This window comes from Rhinopithecus bieti, unplaced genomic scaffold, assembly GCF_001698545.2.
Source record: "Rhinopithecus bieti isolate Rb0 unplaced genomic scaffold, ASM169854v2 scaffold_18548, whole genome shotgun sequence".
Classification (NCBI taxonomy): Eukaryota; Metazoa; Chordata; class Mammalia; order Primates; family Cercopithecidae; genus Rhinopithecus; species Rhinopithecus bieti.
This window is the reverse complement of record NW_016809526.1, coordinates 2,925,949-2,931,948: the sequence shown is the minus strand read 5'-3', so window position 1 is coordinate 2,931,948 and position 6,000 is coordinate 2,925,949. Positions and strand designations below refer to the sequence as shown.

Here is a 6,000-nt window from a genome sequence, read left to right as displayed (position 1 = left end):
GGTTCAAGTGATTCTCCTGCCTCAGCCTCCTGAGTAGCTGGGATTACAGGTGCCCACCACCATGCCTGGCTATATATATATATATATATTTTTTTTTAGTAGAGACAAGGTTTCACCCTGTTGTTCAGGCTGGTCTCAAACTCCTGACCTCAGGTGATCTGCCCACCTCAGCCTTCCAAAGTGCAGGGATTACAGATGTGAGCCATCGCACCTGGCCTATGTGCCTATTTTATACCAGTACCATGCTGTTTTGGTGAGTATGGCCTTATAGTATAGTCTGAAGTAAGGTAATGTGATGCCTCCAGATTTGTTCTTTTGCTTAGTCTGGCTTTAGTTATGCAGGCCCTTTTGTGGTTCCATATGAATTTGGGAGTTTTTTTCTAGTTCTGTGAAAAATGACGGCAGTATTTTGATGGAAATTGCATTTTATAGATTGCTTTTGGCAGCATGGTCATTTTCACAGTACTGATTCTACCCACCCATGAGCATGTGATGTGTTTCCATTTTGTTTGTGTTTTCTATGATTTCTTTCAGCAGTGTTTTGTAGTTTTCCTTGTAGAAGTCTTTCCACCTCCTTGGTTAGGTATATTTCTAAGTATTTCTAAGTATTTTATTTGTAGCAGCTATTTTAAAAGGGGTTAGTTTCTGGATTTGATTCTCAGCTTGGTCACTATTGGCATATAGCAGTGCTACTAATTTGTGCACATTAATTTTGTATCCTGAAACTTTGCTGAATTCATTTATCAGTTCTAGCTTTTTGGATGACTCTTTAGGGTTTTCTAGGTATATGATCATATCATTGGTAAACAGCGACATTCGACTTCCTCTTTACTGATCTGGATGCCCTTTCTTTCTTGTCAGATTGCTCTGGCTAGGACTAAGGAAATTCCTATTACTAGCTGCCCAAGATTTTAAAATATCATGCTATCAAATGTTTGTCCTACATTTATTATGATAATCATGTGACTCTTACTCTGTTAGTGTAGTGAATTATATTGACTGTGGGTTTTTGTTGTTGTTGGTAAACAACCCCGCATCCTTGGAATAAACCTAATTGGATGAGATGTATGTGGTAGGGAGAATAATGGTCTCCCAAAGCTACCCATGATCTTATTCCCCTGAATCTATGAATATTTATATTATATGGCAAAGGGCTTAGAATTAAGGTAGTCGATGGAGTTAAGATTTCTAATCAGCTGACCTCAAAATAGGAAGATTATCTGTTTTTTATTGATTACTGGATTTAGTTTTGGTTTGTCATCACTTTTTGGCCTTTTGGCTAAGATCAAGTACAGTTTTGGTTTGTTAATATGATTAGTTTTTTGCATTTACATTCATGAGAGAAAATGGTCCATTATCTTTTTTATTTTTTTGAGACGGAGTCTCGCTCTGTTGCCCAGGCTGGAGTGAAGTGGCGCAATCTCAGCTTACTGTAAGCTCCGCCTCCAGGGTTCACACCATTCTCCTGCCTCAGCCTCCCAAGTAGCTGGGACTACAGGCGCCCGCCACCATGCCCGGCTAATTTTTTTGTATTTTTTAGTAGAGACGGGGTTTCATTGTTGCCAGGATGGTCTCTATTTCCTGACCTCACGATCAGCCCACCTCAGCCTCCCAAAGTGCTGGGATTACACGCGTGAGCTACTGCGCCCGGCCAAAACGGTCCATTATCTTAATGTAATGTCCTTGAAAAGTTTTTTGTTTTTGTATTAATTTCTAGAATAAGAACATTGTGGTCAGAAAATACATTTTGTATCATTTCATCCTTTTAAAATGTATTTACACTTACTTTATTCTCCAAAATAGTCAATTTTGTAAACATTCCAGGGATACTGAAAAGAATATACATTTTGTTATTGGTGGTTGCAGTGGTCTATGTATGTCCATTAGTTACATTTGCTAATGTACCTACATCTTCTATAGCTTTACTGATTTTTGTCTCCTGGTCTATCAGAGAGACATGTTAAGACTGCCCACTATGACTACAGAGTTTTTAAATTCTCCATATGATATATCTATTTCAAGACTATGTTATTAGGTATATTTACCAAGTTCCCTCTATCTCTAATAATATGGTTTTTGCTTAAAAGTCTATTTTTTGTAGCCATACCAGCTCCTTCGGTTGTGTTTGCGTAATAGAGCTTTTCCTTTCAACCTTCTTCTATCTTTGTTTTAGACACTTCTCTTCACAGAATACAGTTAGCTGCTGCCTTTTGCTTTTTCTTTAACTTAGTCTGTTAACCTTTGAATACTTTTATTGGTATAAAGCTAATGTTCTTTCTGCCCAAAATATTCTACTTGCCCTACTCCTACTTGTTCTTCAAATTTTAGCTCCAATGATAACATTCCCTGATTCCCCAGTCTCAATGAGATGGGGTCCTCCTGCTAAAATTTTCTCACAGCAACCTCTAAATTTTCCTTATGACACTTGTCTCAGTTTGTAATTATGTATCTTCATGATTGATTTCTGTCTCCTTTATTAGTCATAAAGCAGGTTTCATGTGTTGTACAGTATCCCTGGTGCCCAGTACATGCTTGGCACATAAGGAATGTTAAATATATATATATATGAATAACTCAAAATTTCTTAATTCGAGTTCAAATCTCTCTCCTAAGCTGCAGATATGCATTTGCAACTGACGCCTAGAAATTTTTACTTGGAAGTTCCATAAAACTTATTAAATTCAAAATATTCAAAGCCGAATTCCTTACATTTTCCTCTTCAAATCTAGGCATCATCTTCAATTCTGCCATACCACTGCAGTCTCTTCTCTATATCCAAAGAGGATCAAGCCTTATTAATTCTATCATTAACATCTCTCATGTTCTGAATCCTTTTCTATTCTAACTGCTACTACTTTAATTCAAACCATAGTCCTCTCTCACTTGGTTAGACTTATGAAAACAGGTAATTCAAAATCTAAGCTGTTGGACTCTATTTTGCGCCTTAAAGGAATGTGATTATGGGACCTCAGTCACGTGACAGGCAGCTGTAACTTGTGCAGCTGTAACCTTTGTTTCTCTGATTATATATTGGCCTCCTTCCTTACCTACACTGTTTTGTAAAATGTAGCACATGATGAAAGGACCCCAGGGAAGACCTCTTCCCTCTTCACTGCTGATCTTCATCATGGATTAACTTCCCTCTGACCTTTCTCACACACAGACTTTGTGGCTATCACACTGTCATAAGATGGAATGTTAAGTATACTCTTTAAAACCAGAAAGGAAATTTAAAAACAGCTGTAAAGGAAAGAAAATCCAGGTGGAAAAGAAAACAAACTGTAACTAATTACTGTAACTCATAAACCAGCCTTCTATTAAAAAAAAGTTGCAATCCTATTAAATTTGTTTTCCTCCTATGTAAGTATCACAGGATCCTTAGGGTGTCGCCTTTCCAGCTGGAAACCTCTGTGGCCAGTGGCACCTGTGTCTGAGTTTTGCTCAGGGCTGCTGGGCATGTTCCGCTCACTCAGCCTGGCAGACTGCACTCAGCTCACACTACCAGCCTGGATCCCATACCTGCCGAGGGTGAGCCAAGCACGGAGTGGCAAAGGGTGTGTAAGTGAGCATAGGGTCTGGCCACTGCACATAGCCAAGCATGCTGGCTGCAGTGGGGCAGGCAGCTCCAGGTGCTGGCACAGGTGCTGGCTCCCTGAGAGGCTGCGGCTGGACTAGGTATACCACAAGTGGCTTCCACAGCAGGAACCAGGGAACACTGTGGTGCCCAGAAGCTTGGAGACACCAGGAACTGCAGAGCCCCAAAAAAGGTGTCACAGCCCTGGCTTAGGAAGCCCCTAGGTCTGGGATCTCCAAAGGGCCACAGCTCTTTTCTCCTTCTCTCTTCTCTTCTTCTCATTGCCTGCAACGTGGCAAGTGGGGATCATGTTTCAGCTCTATGTTACCGCTCTTCCAGTCCTGCCATTCAGCAGGTCCAAAGTTCCTGTCCCACGTCTGGGAAGAATGAAGCACGTGGAGAGGAGCTTCATTGAGTGACAGAAGAGCTCTCAGGACACCCAAAGTGGGTAGCTCCTTTCCACAGACAGTCCTCCCAATGGGTGTCTAGTTCTCAGCAGAGAAGAGACCAGGAGTGGGTAGCTCTTCTTCACAAGGAGATTGTCCCAATGAGTTGAGAAGACCCAAAGTGGGTAGCTCCTTCCTGCAGCTGGTAGTCCTAACGTCTGTATGAATCTGGCTGAGTCTGAAGTTTTTACGGGCTCTGAAAGTAGGAAGTGCATGCTGCTTGGTCCATAGGCGGCCATGGGTAGGCTTGGAAAAGGCACCATAAGTTCTCACTCTGGTACACAGAACTGAGAGCCCAGCTCCCAGGCTTCAGGCATTTCCCGGCTTGAAGATGAGGTTTCACCCAGGACCCACCCCTTTCTACCCAGGAGCCTGTCTGCCTCCTGTCACCATCAACATGCTGTCCATGGCACCCATGCTGTTCATGCTGAGGGGTGCCTGCAGGCCTGAGCCGAGCTGCCCTCAGCCCCCACTTCCGTTTTCCTCCCATGCTCATAGGCACCCAAAGTCTGGAGGGGCTCACGGTGGCAGGGGTTGGTGTGTCAGTACTGTCTTGAGTTTGCCAGGTTGTGACACCACCTGGGCTTAGTCACAACTTTGCTCTGCCCTGGAGCAGGTGCCGGGATGGGGGAGAGGCCAGAGACTGGGAGTAGGCACTTCCAAGCCTGTGGGGGCAAGGAGGCTTCCCAGGCCCCCAAGAGCACAGGGATGGCCAGGACCAGAGCCCGTGGCTGGGCGGCTGCAGTTGTGCCCAGAAGCACAGGGCTCCCACCCCACCAACTTGGTAGAGCACAGGGCTCCCACCTGTTCCCAGCCCTGACCGCTCCTCCCCCGTTGCAGCCAGCATCTTTGCAGCAGCTGCTACATATGGGCTGCTGCTGCCTTCATAAGCAAAACCTTAACTTCTAACTTCAGAGCACTGACCCCGTTTCTCTGGGTCTGCATCTCCTAAATGGCTATTCCCAGCTTTTTGCTTGAATAAACTCTTTAAACTGGATTCTGATCTTTTTGATTATCTCAGGTTGACAGACTTTCTTCCTCCAGTCTTCAACCCATCCCACACCACTGCTTTAATAATAGAGCAGATCCCCTCCAATCCATGGAGGATACATTCCAAGATCTCCAGTGGGTGCCTGAAACCACAAATAGTACTGAGCCTATACATACTATGTTTTTTCCTATACATACCTGTAACATTTAACTTATAAATTAGACACAGTAAGAGGATAACCCAATAACTAACAGTAGAACAATTACAGTAATATACTATAACAAAAGTTGCATGAATGTGGCCTCTTGCTCTCTCTCAAAACATCCAATTATACTTGTAATATTGTGAAATATTTATTTGGTTGGTTTTCCACCCGGTTTTCTGGGATACAACTTCTAAACTCCTTAGAATCTCCAAAGTGTTACTTCTTTGTAGGATGGGGGCTGGTCACCTGAAAGACCAATGCATGACTAGAGGGTTGGGACTTTTAGCCCCATCCCCCTAACATCCAGGGAGGGGAAATAGGCCGAATGTTAAGTTGACACCAATGGCCAAAGGTTTATTCAATTATGTCTATGTAATGAAGCCTCCCTAAACACTCATAAGGATGGGTTTGGAGAGCTTCCAAAGAGCTAAACACATGGAGGTTCCTGGAAAGGCATGGATGCTCTATGCCCCTTCCCCTATACCTTGCCCCATGCATTCTTATCTGTGTTCCTTGTAATACCCTTTATAATAAATGGGTAAGTATAAGTACTTCCCTGAGTTCTGTGAGCCACTCCAGCAAATTAATCAAACCCAAAGGGGGAGTCATGGGAACCTAACTTGAAGTGGGTAAGAACAGAAGTTCCAGAGGCCTGAACCTGCAACTGGTATCTCAAGAGGGGGCAGTCTTGTGGGACTGAACCCTCAATCTGTGGGATCTGACACTATCTCCAGGAAGATAGTGTCAGAATTGAATTGAAGGACACCCAGCCAGAGTCTGCCGA

At 43.4% G+C, this 6,000-nt stretch overlaps 1 protein-coding gene across 9 annotated transcripts in view; it reads right to left on the bottom strand.

Annotated features, from left to right (window-relative positions):
- Positions 1–6,000, bottom strand: part of WASF1 (WASP family member 1) — an 81,057-nt gene that overhangs the window by 34,851 nt on the left and 40,206 nt on the right. For 2 of the 9 annotated variants that reach the window (XM_017889641.1, XM_017889640.1), the window contains exon 3: positions 1,787–1,829. The exons of the other annotated variants lie outside the window; for them this stretch is intronic. The gene's annotated coding sequence lies outside the window, so the exon portion shown is untranslated. The remainder of the gene's footprint in view (positions 1–1,786; positions 1,830–6,000) is intronic. 9 annotated transcript variants of the gene reach the window in all.